This window comes from Haemaphysalis longicornis, unplaced genomic scaffold (assembly GCF_048455015.1).
Source record: "Haemaphysalis longicornis isolate Haplotype H1 unplaced genomic scaffold, Haemaphysalis longicornis Haplotype H1 scaffold_12, whole genome shotgun sequence".
Lineage (NCBI taxonomy): Eukaryota > Metazoa > Arthropoda > Arachnida > Ixodida > Ixodidae > Haemaphysalis > Haemaphysalis longicornis.
In genome coordinates this window covers 110,725,863-110,743,863 of record NW_027526225.1, presented here as the reverse complement: position 1 = coordinate 110,743,863, position 18,001 = coordinate 110,725,863, and the positions used below count along the sequence as shown (strand labels likewise).

Here is an 18,001-nt window from a genome sequence, read left to right as displayed (position 1 = left end):
ATCTTAAAAGGGAAAACACGTGTGCGGAGAGCGATGCGTTTCGGCACCGGTTTTTTTATTTCTTCGAAACCGGCTCGGAAACCAGTTTCCGGGGAGGAAAAACGCGTGGGGAGGCGCGTCGTCTTCCGAACGTGTGTCTCGCCATTAAAGGGACAGACAACCGATTTTTGTGTAGTGCATGCCCTCTATCTCAAATGACAGCCAGCATTTTATATACTGGGATAACGGCAAGGAATTTCTATGTGAACAGGCAGAAATAATTTTTATTTTGCACAGAAATTTCCGAAGTCTGAAAAGTGGCGCCACGTGGTGTCTAAGCGTGACACTACGTTGCGTGTCCAAACTTCATCGGTTTCGACGCGTGATTCAAAAACCGCATGAAGGAATTGGGAAGGTTGCACATTATTGTTATTTTAGCCGGGGACAAGTTTTTAAACACCTCTTTTGATCTCACGTACAGTTAAAAGTGTGTTACCGCACTGCTCACTGTCGCGGTTGCAGCGTACCTTCTGGCGTGACACGTATGGCTGGCAGATCGAAGAATTCGATTTAAAAAGTCGCGATTGGCAAAGCCGCTTTGGGTTAAAGTGTTTTAAGTGATGCCCTTTCATTTGGTATAAAGAAACTATACTTGAAAAAAATCGGTTGTCTGTCCCTTTAACGCGAAGAGAAAAAAATGACCAGGGGGGGCTTCAAACGGGGCGGCCCATCTCGCTTTGCGAATATTGCACTACAGGACCGCCCCGTTAGTGCAGTGCGAAAAAGAGAAAGCACACGGCGGAAACACGAAATCAGACAGCAGTGGGTCGTCCGGACGAGCTCATTACCAAACACAAAAACGTAGCTTCCTCGCGAAATACTTTTGGTAATTTTATTATTCTTTGACTCAATTAAACATTTCGCTTTCTCGCTACTTCGTTTGCCCAAATGACCGCACAGCCTCATTCGGTTAAGAGTATCTTCGCTGACAGCGCTTGCCGTCCCAACAGTCGTCTCAAGAGAATATAAATCCGACAAAAGTGTCTTCGATAGCGAGCCAGCATGCGCAGAAATTTGGAAGGCAATTGTCGCCTTTTTCCACTTGAATTTGATCCTTTCATTTCCACGCTACCGTTGCGGGCCGAATTATATCAGCTACAGCGAAGAAATAATGGAGTAGTCCCAGAAACGGGGCTCTTTTTATCACGAGGCATCGCGTATCGGGTTATTCTTTATACAACAGGGTTCCGCTTGCCTAAACTTGCATCGGTCACACATTGACGTGAAAAACTAGAAGCACTGTGCTTTCCTACGCGACTCTGTACAGGGTGCTGGCGAGCTGCCCAGCCTGGCCTCACTCCATCCAATATTTGGGTGGTTTGCTGGCTCGTGGACGGACAACGTCCGCGAAGAAAAAAAAAATCGGCGGAAATTCCTCTGGGTACATTCAGAGTAGTGCGATAGCAGTATGGCCCAACCGGAACTGACGTCATCATCAGTGACCAGTGACGTCATGACAGGAAGAGACGTCGTTAGAGAATTCCTGGCACCTCTTCTAGGGCGGTATTCTCGTACTTGTCCGTTTTGAAAACGTCCGTTTTGCGTCCGGTTTGTTGTGGACGTACTTCCAGTTGTAGGCGGGCTTTGGGTTTACTTTTGCAAAACTGTTCTTGTAAACGCATTTTAAACGACTAAACCTATATTAAACTATGTTTTATGGGTTTATTGTTCCGGCAGCGAACAAACAAGGTGAAGAAAACTCGCCTGCTCCAAATCGTCTGCTCCGAGATGCCACGTCTCCTAACTCCGCCGTGTTTGAACGGCGTCACATCCGGGTGTCCGCTTTTAGCCAATCAGGGCTTGCTCAAAAGGGACACTTTTGAAACGGACACAAAACGAACCAAACAAGAGGATACCGCCCCTGGTCTCAATAGTGGGCGAAGAGGAACGTCATTACGGGAAGTGACGTCACCGGAAGCGTTCCATGCGAAGCCACTTCCGGTCACACTGTTGTTCCGCCCATATTCTGGCGAAAGGGGCGTTGTAGGGCCCGTAATGCTGCCGCATCAACAAACGCTGTACAGTATGTACATAATGCGATGAGACAGGTTCCCTTTTAATCACGGGCAACCCTCTCACTGCCCTCTACTATTGCTAATGAGATGGCGCAAGTATAACGTAAGAGGCGGCGAAGTGCGCTATCCAGCACTACGCATGCAGCCTTTAGGGTCTAGCGAAGTGTCTAAAGATTTGCCGCCTTTATTAGCGGCGGTCAATTTTGTCTCGGGCGGCTAAGAAAACGTAAGGCGTAGTTTCTGGCATCTCACGAAACGCGGGAAAAATCGCGGTAATTCGGTATTCTGGCATTTCTGTGGCCAGCTCGCGCGCGACACAACCTTAAAGCTCTACGTGGCCACAAGCTCATTATCTTTCCTCGTGGGCGGCCCCTCTTGACTGTTACGGCTAACGTATCATTTCTTGCGCGTCTGCGTTAGAATAAAGGGCGTCGGTTGCCTTGAACAACAAACAAGTTCGTACATGCTGATATTTTCTGCTCACAAAAGTTGATTTTATACGTCAGACGACTGAGTCCCCCATACAAGTTCACTCACACCCACAAAACCTCGCATACATTCTACTAATACCTGCCTTCGTAAAAATAAAATAGTTTGCGTTTTCATGTGATTCAGATCGTCTGCTCATGCGGGACTCGTGACTAGGTTGTATTTATCATCAATAGCCAAGCGATCTTATCTATCTCAAATTCAATGTTGCTCATTGTGACGGCCGCTTGTCGTGATTGAGGTGTGTTGTGGCAAACAAGAGTCCCAGAAAGTCCTAATGACCCAATAAAAACTGATACCCGTTAATTACCCCGATATAGGAAAAACTGTAACCCAGTTTTGAAGTCGCTTGTTCCGTCGTTTGTGCAAAAAACTCCCACTCAGAAAACGTAAAAAAATCTCGCAAACAACTGATTTTTATCATTTAACTGTCTTGTTGCTATAATAATTTACGTGATGCACTTTCCCAACACTCACACTTTAGTTACCTTCCTAAGTTGTTTCGTATGTGAGGGCAGACACCAGGGAACATAGGTTATTATAGACTTCATAGTTGAAATTATAGTATGACAGCCCCATAAGGCTCAGGTTTCGGAGGCCGCAATGTCTGCCTCGTGGTTCCTACGTCCTCGGGTTCCTACAGGGGTCCCCATGTCTGCCGTCCAGTAGAGATAATAAACAAGACATTCATGATGATCTGTGCTGCAGTTCCATAGTTTTTGCTCAGTGCCAAAGTCGCCAAAGGTTTAGTTAAGCAACTTCGCTATATCGTGTTCACATTGTTTTATGGTGAAATTGGCAGCATCCGCTGTGCCATATTTTACCTTTTAGCAAAGCACAGCTATTTTCACGAGAATTACATCAATTGGCGCTGTCCGTAGTCATCATCATAGAAGCACCTGATTTGCAGGTGTGTAGTTATTTCCAACGAAATAAAAAAATCGCCGTAATTTGCCTAACAGCTATAAACACTGTGGCGGTATTCTCCCGGCCAATAACAATATCACCACGCCTCATTCAGCCGTGCTAAGTTTGCTGGAAACATGCGGTGGAGCTACGACCAGCAATACAAGTGCAATCGATCTCGTAGAAATAACATCCATAACCAACTATATCTCTTTATTACGCTGTAAGAAACAAAGCATTCCACGTACCCGAAAGAAAAGAGAACAAAAACACACCATCTAGTACATTACCGCGTGTTCCGTTAGACTAGAAGCTTTTCGTGATTGGGTTTTGGACTAGAACATATAGGCAATGTACTGGCGACTACACATCCGTGCTAAATTTCATTTTTGCGACTGCTGCCCAAATTGAGGCACGCGCAGTTCTCGCCACTTCGTAGCCGTTGTTAAAGTCTGTACAAGCAGCAGTTTATCAAGAAAAAGTGACGTTGCTCGCGACATCATTCATCTGTTGCGTGGTTGTCCAATCGGCCGGTTCCTATGTTTTGTTAGTGTAAGGCGTTCTGTGCCTAGGTGTGCCTAGGCGTCTAGACGTGCGTCATGATACTCATACACTCGGGTGGAACCAAAGCGTGGACATAATTACGGGCGCCTAACGACTTTCAGTGGCAAAAGAATATCACGAGGTCGTTGGAATGACCTTTCGAGAGAAGCTGTGCTCCCGCTGAACTGTTTCCCCCAAAACGCGAGGCTTGACCTGTCTTATGTACCGCGGTCTCTCACACAAAACTTTGGAATGTATGAGGCATGGCCTGACATTTGGATACGTCTAACCGAGAAGCATAGTGGTTCAGAGATGGGTGTCTGCATAGAGCGATCGGATCACATGCTCCTTGATCGAGGACGGCGCCATTTGCGGCAAAAGCACAGTGGACAGCGCTGGAGAATTGGGGTCTTTGGGTTTACTCTGGGAGAACAGTTCCACTCCAGATTTTGTGTCACGTTCTGGAGTTGTAATTGGGTGATTTCAATAAGCCGAAGGGGGGATGCGATCAGGCCCCAATACTCCTTGACATGATGTCAGCATTCACTGGCTGATTTATTTGGGAGACGGTACTACGTATGAACATGCGCGGATTGAGGGCTGATACCTTAATGTCGCTTTGTTTTTCTCAGGGGTCTGTCCCACTAGCCCTGTTCATGCAAGTCCAATGAGTAGACGCGAACAGACGCAGTCCAGTAGTTGTTGATGCTATTGGTATAAGAAAATATCCGTCAAAGCAAAGTAGGGAATGTGAACCGAACGACTGAACTTTCAGTGTTTTACATTCTTGCTTAAGCAACGTGTGTTACCCATTCGTAAATAACGTTTTGTGGGGGTATTTATTGTCTCATGACGGCATTGTGTAACGGATGTACTGACTAACGAATCATTTGTTCCGAATGTGGACACCTATATTATATTAAGTGTTAACACAAGTTTTTCGGACTTCAGAAAGCCTGGGAGTGGTGCATCGTGGCGCGATGTATCTGTGACGCGGCCACACATGCGTATCCAAGTGCGTTTGGTTTCTGGACGTGTGCGCGATTTACGGTTTATGCAATAGCGGCTCGCACTTCTTGCTTCATTGCCCATCTGGTGTGCGTTTTCTGGCGAGCGAAGCACGTTTTCAGGCCTAGCTTCTGCGTCTATTTGCCAGGCATGAAACAAAATCGCTACCTACTCGTTACAACGCGCCAACGTAACGCGCCCTGTGAACAGCGGTGCCAACAAGGCGACGCATGGGGTCGCCATTTCCCCCTCTCCTGCACTCCCGTCACACATCTCCAAGTCACTGTTGCGACCACCACGAACGAGCTAGCCACAGTTTTCAGAGAATTTCACAGACGTCTTTTTGGGCGTAGGCTCGTTGTGGGGGGCCGGGACGAGGAGCGGGAGGGCAACCCGCGCCAAGGTACGTCATGGCAGGGATCCGTTGCACGTGCGCGGCGTTTTCGACGGCACACTTGTCGTTTTCACAGCACAGCGCGTTTCCACAATGACGTCCTGGAGCGGCTTGCCGTTATTCTTCGGCGAAAGTCGGGACGCAGCACTGTTCCCCCGGTGACCGCGCACGAACACCCGTAGGAGACGCGCGGCGCCGTCTCGTTCGGCGCGGAGTGGGCTGCGCTGTTACTCCTGGGACAGACGCTTAGCGGGGCGGTAGGCGGCAGAGGCACGGCGGGGCGCTCGTTGGGCGCTGTCGTCACCGGGGCTGCGTCCACCGGGAGAGGCGCAGCAACGCCAGCACCAGCGCCAACAGGGACCACAGCGCCGTCGCCTCCTCCGGCCGCGGCGCTCCACTCGGTTGGAAATCGCACTCCCCTGGGGCGAGTAGAGGCGAATTGCTTGAAGTTAGGTGAGATTGCATTAATCATTGTGATTGGATGAAGAGGATGAGGTGGTGGTGGGGGGGGGGGGGGGGGATGGAGGATGAGGAGGAGGAAACAGGAAGATGAGGATGATGAGGGGGAGGAAGAGCAGGAGGAGGATGTGGTGGTGGTGATGATGGTGGTTGTGGGGGTGGGGAAGGAGAATGGAGAGGTAGAGGAGGGGGAGGAGGATGTGGTGGAGTAGTAGTAGTAGTATATCTGGAGGATACAAGAGGGACCCAGACAGTTAGTAGTAGTAGTAGTTGTAGTGGTAGGAGGAGGAGGAGAACGTGGAGGGGGAGGAGCAAACTTCGTAATGAAACGGCGTGGTCAGCCAGACGAGCCTACGCTTACACATTCACATAAATGCAAAAAACAGAAACACACGCGACACGCACGCACACAATCACACGAGAATCTCATATCACCAAGAATTCATAGTGTTCCGTCGAGAGCTGTGTTATGAAGAAAGGGTCTTTGCTTTTGTTGCGTAACGTGCTTTTCTGATGTCGACCATAGGCCAAGAACTTCCCGTAATGAGATCTGGGAGGACAGAGGCAGGACTGGAGAAGCCTTTACAGTTCTTTCCAGTTCAAAATGAGTACACGCATGGAGTATGTGCTGGAGGTCCTCGCGAACTGTCCAGGCTGTGCTCGTCACAAGAGTCTGCTCAAACTGCCACGGTTCGTTTAAAACCAGTGGTAAGGGTTAGCAAACAGTAAGAGATGAGTGCAGTTCTTCCTATCTGCCCAGGCGGATCCAGGAGCTCTTTTAAATGCTCAATGCACGGATTCGGGGATGATTCGTTCGGCCCTCTATGGGGTACACAATCCACCTTGGGGGAATATGGCTCCATGCTACGTGCGCTCGCTATGCGAAGGAGGAGTGGAGAAATTTTGAGAATTGTCTACTAACTGATCAACAGTATTAAGATGCTGATTTTCATTTTGTGTACTTTTATTCTGTAAGTAGTGCAAATTTGCACTAGTATAAACATTCACTGTGTTTGCGTATTACGTATGCAGATGCAAGGAATGACATGGTTGCTGCTTTTAAACGATTTTTACTCAGGTTTTGCCTTGTTTTTGCCTCGTCGTGTCAGTGCGGTGGTGCATCTGTGCACGTAGATGTTTTTTTATTCCCGTTAGTTTATTTTGCTGTGTTATCATTTATTTTGTAAATTTTGTTTTCTAGATTCTGACATTTCTTCTACAAATTATCTCCATTTACACCCTTATAAGAATCAAATGTGTTACTTCGCGGATTATGCACTTTTGGGCAAATGCAGTAACATGGTGATTTTTCACGCTTTTAAATGACCTTTCGTTTAGTTTGTTCGTGTTATTTTATTTCGGTGACTGATGCCGACATTACTATTGTGTTAGCTGATTTTCATTGATTATATGGCTATTTCTTGTTCTTTAAATTTCATTTCGATCAATTGTCCGCGTTACGCATATTTTACGCTTTTCTTACAACGCATATTTGTCCAAGGTGTGCTCGGCAAAAATATCGTTGTGTATGTCATTAGTAGGCTTCTTCAAGCGCTTAGAAGTAATGCCGGCAGAGCACGCTTTACAGGCCTACGTGTAAAATAAATTTCGGAAGTGAATCGAAATCGTCGCATGATATCTAAAATGCAGGGATTCGTCGTCCCATTACCCACGAGCGACCGATATTCACATGGTAGATTTACCAAAAAAGGCACGCCTGATATCCGTACTCCGCCTGCACTTAAACCCGCACCGACCTATGTGCATATGGCGCATGTCCACTCTCTGGCGACATAGCGACTGCAAAGTATTTCTTTACAAACTGGCTGACCATGGCCTAACAACACATAACTTGGTGCAACAGAATTAGCTATGGCACGATACTGCACGGATGAAGCAGCCTGCCATTTTCCCCCTCGGCATTAGTGGTTATAAACCGCTTGCATTAGGATGTCTTGCATCTAGACAGCCCTGTGTCCAACCGAAAGTTAGCAGCCATACAGGACACAGTGGGGCTGTAAAATTCTGGCTTAAAACAGTATTGCGGGGACGTCATTATCTACGCATGGTGGGGTCAATTCGTAGCAACGTTCACGTCAATTTACAAAGCAAAATGAAGGTGCACACTTCGCAGAACGGCTTCTCAATCGGTTCCAGGGAACGGACACAGGGAGATAAAACGAGACTAGTGCACCAAAGGGCAAATGCTCCACGGTGCTTCGCTGATGATGCATCAAGGCTCCAACGCGAATTTCCCTAGACGATACATCTATTCCAGTTCATGCCAATAGTATTCACCAACCATTTCAGTCATTCCCCAACTGGTTCATGCCCAATCTTTGAGGTGCCGTGATAACTGAGTGGATCAAACTTTTGTTAATACCCCAAAATATTTGTCTTACTGGCTTTATGACAGCCAGTACCGGTTTCCAAGAAGCTTTTTATATTAGGGAGCACTCCTTTAAACGCACACCAATGCAGCCAGGCAGCTTCCGGAAGAAGACATTCCTGTACATTTAAGACACCATGCTTCATTTACTTTCGACGGCACCTGTACGTGGCGACGCTAAAATAATGGGCTTGTCACAGTTATGGTGTTCCTACCACAACCACGGGAGAAACTTCAACGCAAAATTAAACACTCGCTATGACTCTTCAGCTCCTCGATGGTGTGTCCCCGATTTGAAACGAGACTTGGAACGCATCGTGACTCCACTCACTCACCTGCGGCGCTAATGTTGAACGTGAGGTTTCCCGTGACACCCGGCAGCACGGTACGACGACATGTGTCGTGCAGACCCGACAGCTGGGTCACCTTGTCTGCCTCGGAGAAGACCTGCGCGGAGCACGAGTAAGTGCTTCTGAACCCACCAGTGACATTACGGGAATTGGGTGAACCAGTGCTTGTTTTCGGGGAGTACTTACAAGTACCTGCAACGCTGTTTTCGACCTTTAGATACTAAACGCTTTCAGAACGTATTGGACAAACACATCCAGTAGTTAGATCAGGGCGGGGCAAAGTACTTCAGCGAAAAAATAGTTCTATGCCCTCGAGATAACTTAGAAAATTGTTCAAAAACTTATTCTCTTTTTCTCGGTCTTGGCGTTCTTCGACCGCTGGAATTACGTCATTACAGCGGTGTAGCGGCTATTGGCCGGCTTTTATTCGGCTGCAGCGATTAAGGCTACGTTCAGACTACCGACGCAAAAGCCATATCATTGTCTATGGACGTAAAAAAACGGCATGTCACGCAGTTCAGTTGGCTGAGACGTGAAATGACGTCACTCTTTAAAGTTACTACGACAGTTGCAGCAATAGTCTGAAGCTGGCCTAAAGCATTCGATAGCCACTTTAAAAAGAAAGCCACGAAAGCAAAGCAGAAACGGAAGGCGCACCTGTTCCGACGAGCAAATCACGCAGTGCCACTCAGTGCTGGCGATAACTGTGGCCTTCGCAGTGCTTCTAGACGCGGAGGTGAGAGTGAAAGTGCTTATCGGTAGTGTTGCGCAGTCCCTTTAATTCAACTAGCAGCGCACGCCGGAAAGCGTCTACTGCTTGGTCAAGATGATTGGCGAGATTGTGCGATGACTGATCGAAAGGACGGGGAAGGGTGGTATGGGAGCGGGTTGGAAAGTAAAGACGAGGTTAATTCTCCTCCCACCTCTTCTGATCACTACAAGGCCCTCCGTTGATCGTGGTGAGTCGAAATGCTATGGCGGGGAGGCGCGCGATCCCGCAGCGAAACAGGCCACCCAGCGCAAGGCTCATGATTCTGGGCCCCAGGGCAAGCACGATCAGTACTTTGACCACAGGCGCGAGTGTGGGGCTGGACGATCGCGGTGGGGCTCTTCCAACAAAATAATTATGCAGACTGCTGAGCAATTTTGACAGATTTCTAACGTCTTCCAATGTGTGTTAGTAGTTTTAAATGCAGAGCATTTCAGTAACTCACGATGTCACCCGCGTTGACGTCCGTAGTCGTAGTCCGCACCCCTCCCCCTACACTATATAAAAAAAATACTATCCGGCGCCTGGTTTCGATCCCTCGACCCTGCGGGCGGAACGCAATGTACATGGTGCTCTACCCACTGCGCCACAAAGCCGACACAGAACGAGCGGCTACGAACGCGCCTTATATCCTTGACTCATTCAAACTACGTCAAGAAGCTGCTGATACAACGCATTCACTACAACCAACTCCCCAAACACTATACGTTAACGCAATACACTTTACGATAGTAAACGCAAAATGTGGCAGTGCAACGCGGGCACGTGCGGGGGGGAAAAGCACAAAGAGAACAGAACTCCCCCTGGCGCAGTTTCAGGCAGGGGGCGCGCGAGCACTGCGAAGGCGGGAAATTTGAACTGCATGGGGTGGTAACAGTAAGCGGATAACGGCGGTAGAGCCCATTATGGCGAATCCTTGCTCTGCACTTCCGACAGCTTTCACATTGAGTGGAACGGCTTTAATTTTTTCTTGAAGAGGCAGCTCTCTACTCTTTTTTTTGGAGAAAAGTCAGCAAGTGACGCAAAACTATGCCCTAATGCCTTATTTAGCATGTACGGTTGAAGTCAAGGTTATAAGTCGCATGGAAAAAATGACTGGGGAGAAAAAAGACTCGTTGCTGCACAACTCAATGGTTCATGTTTCGCCTTCAAGCTGCCCTTCATCCCGAGAACCGTAGGGGCATTGAAGGCGTTCAGACACTATCAACGACATCAATTGTTCCGATTTGAGACCAGGTTACATCAAATGGTCTTTCCTTGTTCGCCCTAAATGGCAGCATAAATTTTGAGAGGATGTGTCTGCGTATCGAGTTACTTTCAAACAGTAACATATCTGCTTGCATTAGAGCAAGTTAAAACGTAGTAGAAAAATCTAGCGGAAGGAGAGAGGTTTGACTATAAAGCGGGGCTGGGGGTGGGGGAAAGGGGGCTACAGTACACCTGGAAAAATGGTTGAGGAGTTGAAGGGGATAACGTTGTTTCTTTTTTTGCTTCAGAATTGTGTTTTTAGCGAGATTACGTTAGCCAAAGAGCGTTTATCAGCACAGCGTGGTTTAGGTATTGTATGTACAAACGCTGTTCATGACGTGCTTTTCCACGATCCATTTTTTGCCCGCAATAAAACAGAGTTTGAATATCCATATACAGACACGTTAAAGAGCAATGATAAAAAGGCGTTACTGACAGTCAGTGAGTCAATTCAGGCTTCGTTTATCGCTTCGCAATGGCCTTGAGGCACCATAGCGCAGGTGTGGCAGGTGTGACGTCACATTACGCGATCCGTTGCTGTACCACGTGACTAGGCGAATATTTAAGGGGTGCTTCGAAGGCGTTTGGTCTCTTTGTCTCGCCGTGAATGGCCGCCGGTTGGGATGTCCGCGCGTGCGGTTCTTTCACGAAACATTGTGTGCATAATCTTTTCGAGACCAAGCCAAACAGACCTTTCCGACATCAAAACTAGGTTTAGAGGCGTTAATCATGATTCATTTTTTCAATGTCAATGCTCGTCGAAACAAGTTTACGGGCTGTACAGTCAAGAAAGTTCTTACGACCTAAGTTGCAGTGAGGTCGAACCTGGTAAACTCTTGAGCCAAACACAAAGAATACAGGCGGTATGGAAAGGCGGTAGATGTTGGCCGCACTTGTATTAGTTGTGGCCATCAGATACGTTGCTCCTGATCACCCCTTTGAAAGTGCTTCAAATTAACACTCTGGCTCACTCTCAGTGAAACATGTTCATCGCATATGAAACCGACTCCAAGGGTATAAAGCGCACTTACGAAGCAGAACTTCGCCTTGGACCCCTTGAGGCCCGTGATGAGGTAGTTCCGGCCGTTCTCTTGCCAGCCGCCGTGACACTGGAACGCTGCAAAAACAGCGCCAACAAGCCCTGTCATTGGCGGAACGCGTTGTGACATTCCCCTCGTTGGCTTGAGCATTTTGTTAACTACATACTTTCGGATCTTGGAGAAGAGCTGCAATCAATCAGGGCGATCACCATATTCGTCATGATCACCATAATAATAATCGTCATCATCTTTATAGTATTATCATCACCAACAATAAAGATAACATTAACATGCTAAACAAAAACAGCCGATATACGTGTGTAGGCTGTATATAGGACGTATAGAGGATGTATATAGGCCTCTCCCATTGACCTCCACCCGCTCCTGACCTGAGCTGCCCGCTTCCATTATTTATCTCCGAATTTTCTTATTTTGCCACTTCATCTAGTTAATAAAAGCCAAGCATGGGAAATTATGCAGAATCACGCAAAGCCCCCTAGTTACCGGGACAAGGGGATTAAACGTGGGTGTATACGGTGGCAGTCTTTTTTTTTTTCGTGTATTGCGAAGCAACATAAAATTTCACAAGAAGCGTAACTATCCGCAAAGCAATGGCGAAAAAACGGGCATGACGTTCTTAGCCCATTGTGGCCGGGGATCACTAGTTGCTTGCATTTTCTCAGCGTCGCAATACTCTCTCGGGCTGAGTACGTCATCAGTAAAGGCAGTAAACACGCTAAGCGTATTTGCCGGCTGTAGCATTTAGCTTTGTTGGCATGTGCCCTTTAAAGGGATCGCCAACCGCTTTTTGTGGAGTGTGTGTCCCTAAGCTCATATGAAAGCCAGAGCTCTGTAAAGGGGGAAGCCACAGCAATTTTTTATATAAATAGGCGAGAGTAATTTTAACCTGGCACTAAACTTGCTGCAATCTGAAAAGTAGCGCCATGTAGTGTTTAAGCGTGACACTACCGCTCGTTTGCAAACCGCTCCGTTTCGGTTTCTATGCCTGATTTAGAAACTCAATAAAGAAATAGAAGTGGACACAACATTATTTTTGAATCTGGGGACAAGCCTTTAAATACATCTCGTTATAACGAAGTAGTTAGTATCGGGACAGTAATTTAGTTTGTTATATCCGATATTCGTTGTAACAGCAGAGGTAAAATTAAGTTCAAACCAATCGGTAATCTGGCTCCCGCAAAAATCCTTGATACAAACACGCATTATTTTAATCTTCGAACCTGCTACAAACAAGGTAACCCTTACCTTTCTCCTCGTGGCATTTCGAGCTCAGTGAACCAGAACATATATGAAATGGGAAATTACAACAGAACCAAGTTCATTTGACCAAACGGGCCTGCGTTCACATTTTTTCACGGAAGGATGGGATTTTTGTCTGGTGGCGATTCACAGCACTCAGCAGGATGAAGTTTTACACAGTGTCCACGAACAAAGAGTCCTTTTCTGCTTCTTCAGTTTCGGACGCCGGGAGCTTTTTTCAGGTAGCTTCTCAGCCTAAATATATTTCTTCGTTATATCCGATAGTGCGCGCGGCTCTCAGTGTTTCACTTTCGTTATAAAAGAGTAAGTGCCATTGACATGAAGCGTGATCAACCAAAGTTTGTATTTAGTTCGCTATAGCCGATTATACGCATTATCAGTATTCGTAATAACGAGGTTCAACTGTACCTTTTTTCACCTCACGTGACAATTAAAAGTATGTTGCGGCGTGGCTCTCTGTCATGGTGGCGAACATTTTTTTTTAAGCCTACTAAAAGCAGGTAGAGCTTAAAATTGCGGTGTGATACGTCCTAGGCCGCTATTAAGGAAACCGTTTCAGTTCACGGTGTTATAATTGATGTTCTCCCATTTGAAACCGGGGGCATATGCCCCACGAAAATTAATTGGAGGTTCCTTTAAAGCGGCCATGAAGATAAAACAGGTTTTGTCCCGGTAACAATGTTATTAATTTTATCGCCAGCGTCAAACAAACATTCGAGATAGAGACAACATGTGAAGCAATGAGGACTCCCTAGCCAGTTGGGAGTCACCCCGTCAACCCGCTTCTGTTGGCTTTTTGTCCGCGCTCTTGACATCTGTATTATCGTCATTGCAAATATCTATATTTTTACCTCGAATAAACTTGACTTGATTTGACTTGACTTGACTTGACTTTCCCGCGACTTTGGTATGACGTCACAGAATTTTATTCGGGCGACTGGCGGCGGCCGACTTTAGCGCCGCCAAGGAACACGACACAGAAATTGTAGTGGGACCTCTAGTTTTGTGAGCTCGTATCACTTGAATGCGAACGTACAATTGAAACACTGATAACAATGTTGTTAGTTCTGGCCTATACGCAATCACGCCTACCCGTAAGACATCACTGGGGCGCGAAATTTGAAAGCTTTTTAATATTTCTTGCGTTTTCTTTTTTTGGTTACATATCCTCTTTAGTGGAATAAATGATTGATGGATTCTAGGTTTAACGCGCCGACGCAGCGCAGGCGATGAGGCGTGCCGTAGTGGAGGGCTCCGGATTAATTTGCACCACATGGGGATCTCTAACATGCGCCGAAATTACGTCCGCGCGGGCGTTTTTGCTTTTCGCCTCCATCAGAAAAGCGGCCGCCGCGGCCGGGAATCGAACCCGCGACCTCGTGCTCAGCAGCGCAACGCCTTATCCACCGAGCCACCGCGGCGGGTGGGATAAATGAAGCTGAGTGAGCTACCAAAGTGCAGTTCCTTGAAACTGAGAAAAGTTGTCTTTTGTCCTCATGGCCTCTTTAAGGCTGGTGGACCCAAAAATTCCGCTTTCAAGGGTCCTAGGGTCTTATCGAAGGTCCTAACAGGGTCCTGTCAGTTTCCTATCAGGAGTTCTAGGGTCCTATCAGGAGAACCGTTTTGGTTGCAGGTGGGTTAAATGGTCTTCGCAATTGGGATAGGGAGCTTGTTCTCCACAAAAATCGGTTGGTTATCTCATTGAGAAACGTTGAAGGGTGGCTCTCACTGGTGCTGGCGACGAGCGCCTGCGGCGTGGCGGATGGTGGCAGCCGGTCGTCGGCGCAGCTGGCCGCGCGGAACTCGAGGTGGCTGTGTCGCCGGCATCCCAGGATGTCGCGGCACGCGTCCGGCTTCCACGAGGCCCGGCCCGTGGCCCGCAGGCCGTCCGTGAGCGCCAGCGCCGGGCACGGGTGCGACGAGGCCGAACCCTCGCTGTTGTACGGCGCCGACAGAGCTGCACGCCAATGCCGCGTAGCGCTGAACGTTGGGCCAAGAAAGCACCTCTCCGTCTAACGAAGACGGTGGTTGAACGCGAAGCTTATTCGGGATGGATTCTTTGGTTGGCTAATTCCACACTGCGAGTATTTGCTACTCTGGAGGTACGCACCAATTTTCTAGAGTACCCACACCAACTCCCGGGTAAGCACTCCGTAGGCCTAACGTTTGGGTTTGGGGTGTACGGCGCGAACCGGTACCTGCTGCTTCGATCATGTCGAAATGGAGCAATCGGCTAGACCCAGGCCTCATAACGCGAGGGACCTAGGTTCGGCTACGGCCACGGGAAGCGTTTTCTTTTTTTTTTTCCACTTCACCCACGATCATTCATCATCATCGTCCGAGAAATTTGGCTTTCCTGCAGGGCGTATTGAGATACAACAGCTTCAGTGAGGACACAAGCACTTCGCTTTAAAAAAACTGCTGTGTTTAATTGAACGCGGTTAAACCAAGTTTGCCGAGTGATAGCTCCGTTTTGCTTCCTTTGGGGAAGGACAACACCTCTAATTGTTTTGTGGAGATTCAACTATATCGCATTTCTTTGCTTTAAAAATTCAAATTTTGGGGTTTACGTGTCGACGTTACACCCGGGCTATAAGGCGTGCCGTAATGGAGGGCTCCGGAATAGCTTTGACCACTAGAATATCTTGGACGTGCGCCGACATGTCGACAGACGGGCCCTTTTGCTTCCATCTGAATAGCGGTTACCGCGGGCAGGAACAAACCCACGCCCCTGGGCTCCGCAGCACAACTCCATACCCACTGGGCCACCGCGGCGGGGGTGATTTAGGGACGGGACTACTGTTTAGTAAAGTGAGTTGATTTTGTGGCAGAAGCTACCGCCTCTACCACAGAAAACGCACAGACACTTCTCGGAACCGTCGGCGCTCTCGGCACGAACGCGCGGTGAACTTAGATACAGCCAGATCCTCTGCTGGTGGCGGCACAAATTTTGGGGGATGAAGCCCCTTAGGGGCTGGGGCTGTTGGCGACTCCTGTCATCGTCATAATCGTCGTCTCATGAAGTCACGGTACTAAAACACCGGGAAAACTTGTTTACGCCTCGCGCTGGAGCGCTTGATAACGCGTACTAAAAAAACACCAGGACACTCGTTTACGCCTCGCGCTAGAGAGCTTCGTGCTTCAAAGGCACGAGACTATTGCAGAAAAACAGTATACCTCCACCTCCCAACGGTTTCATCTCCGTTGGCAAAAACGCCAAGGCTCCAAGAGTACACTTATACACTGCATGCTTCGCCCCTCCCAGGTTTAACGTTAGTGGAGATGGCCCGGGATTTTTTTTTTTTTTTTTTAATCTGCAATACCCAAAGGTTCACCTCGGCCGAGCTTGAATGTCTCATTTAAGGAATGACGCGTGTTTATGAGTTTGTATCTGGAGTGCTGAAGCGATAAGTCTAAACGGTATCAGTATGGTGCGCTTTACCGTTTCAATACCTGCAATTTCCGCTACTGGTTTACACTGCTGGCATTTTGTTGAAAACAGTTACTTATATGAAACAACAAAAGTCGACGTACTCTATTCACAAGATTTGGGGTTTCATTTCGCCACCGGTTATTGAAACCAGAGTCGATGTGACTTCATTTGAGGCCGCCAAAAAAGGGCGCGCAGGAAGGGTACGTGTTTTTCTTTTATTTAGAAATACCGCGCTGACTTTTTGTATCGTTACTCTTGTCATGCAATTGTTCGCCTACCCATTCTAATCAGAACGTAAAAAGAAAGTACAGCTGGCTCGGGTATTCCGGTAGAGAGAAGAGTCCGTCTATGATTGAATTGAGCGATACCCTTTGCGGTTGCTACCGGAAGTGGCTGCCGGAAGCGCCGGTCACGCTGCGGTTGCTCCCGTTTTTTGTTTGGCTGTGTTAACGTACCGCACATTTCTTCTCCCCTTTTAACTCTCAAATCATTTTGTTTGTTCATATCGACAGTTGGAAGCTCTGAGCATTGGAGCAAACCTGTTTTTGTGGACATAAATATGTTTGTTCAGAAACAAGAACAGAGCCTTTTCGCGGTCGCTGATGAAAGCGCGACGCAGATGGACCAAAAGGCCTGGTCGACACGCCGACCGGAACTTGCTTCCTGTAGACCAAGTATATGGGGTTGGGGGGAGGATATGCCGTTCTTTGCAAAAAAAAAAAAAATCGAAGTCTAGTATCCGTGCTGAGCATCAGTTCAAGGATTTGATGCTTTCGCCTGTGCCCATTCTCGTTACGTACAAATTGGGTATCTCGTGAGAAAAATATTTCAGTGCAAAACCTAGCTACTGTAGTTTCCTTCAACTCCCAATGAAAGGTAAGGATCAAACCACTGAGCTTGTCCTTCAGGCTGCAAAAAAGAAAAAAAAATTGAGACGGGAGAAATCTTATAAGACGTATTTCTGCTGCCGTAAATAGCCACCGCAAATGTTGATCATTTTTCGTTGACGCGCTCACACCTACCTCACATCTGTAACCGACACCGGTTCTATACGGTTACAGTGTTTCGAAAAATGATCCCGGGAAAGTAACGCAATGTTCAGGGTTACCTGTAGCCAGTATGAGGTAGTAATTTTGCGATGCTTCGCGTATATATATAAAAAAAAAAGCATGGGCTATGCGCTCGATGGCACAGGCGATGTCGCCTTTGGTAAACCTCTGCCCAGTCGCACAAATTATATACAGCACCAAAGTACTGTCCCAAAATTGTTCTTTAAACAGGACATCGGCGGCGACAAAGTCTTGTCGCCTCTCTAATCGTTTTCGTGTCAATGATACACAGGGTGTCCCAGCTATCATGCAACAAGATATAAAAAAAAGGGCGTTGGCGTTACTCGAAAAAAGGGTCCATCTCCCGCGAGGGGGACTCGACTAAATGCGTCGAATAAGGGGTGGGTGTATTGCGTTAACGTTTAGTGTTTGGGGAGTTGGTGGTATTGAATGCGTTGTATCAGCAGCTTCTTGACGTAGTTTGAATGAGTCAAGGATAAAAGGCGCGTTCGTAGCCTTTCATTCTGTGTCGGTTTTGTGGCGCAGTGGGAAGAGCACAATGTACCTCGCGTTCCACCCACAGGTAGTG

General features: G+C 47.6%; 1 protein-coding gene and 1 pseudogene across 2 annotated transcripts in view; one reads left to right on the top strand and one right to left on the bottom strand.

Moving 5' to 3' along the window:
• The window catches only part of LOC144163236 (uncharacterized), a 292,766-nt gene that overhangs the window by 17,465 nt on the left and 257,300 nt on the right, over window positions 1-18,001 (top strand). The gene's annotated exons all lie outside the window — the stretch shown is intronic.
• The window catches only part of LOC144163235 (uncharacterized), a 162,496-nt pseudogene continuing 145,709 nt past the window's right edge, over window positions 1,215-18,001 (bottom strand). Inside the window, exons 11-14 of the transcript XR_013320871.1 lie at window positions 14,660-14,887; window positions 11,641-11,726; window positions 8,578-8,689; window positions 1,215-5,813 (exon numbers count right to left, since the gene is read on the bottom strand). The product of XR_013320871.1 is annotated as an uncharacterized LOC144163235 (transcript). The remainder of the gene's footprint in view (window positions 5,814-8,577; window positions 8,690-11,640; window positions 11,727-14,659; window positions 14,888-18,001) is intronic.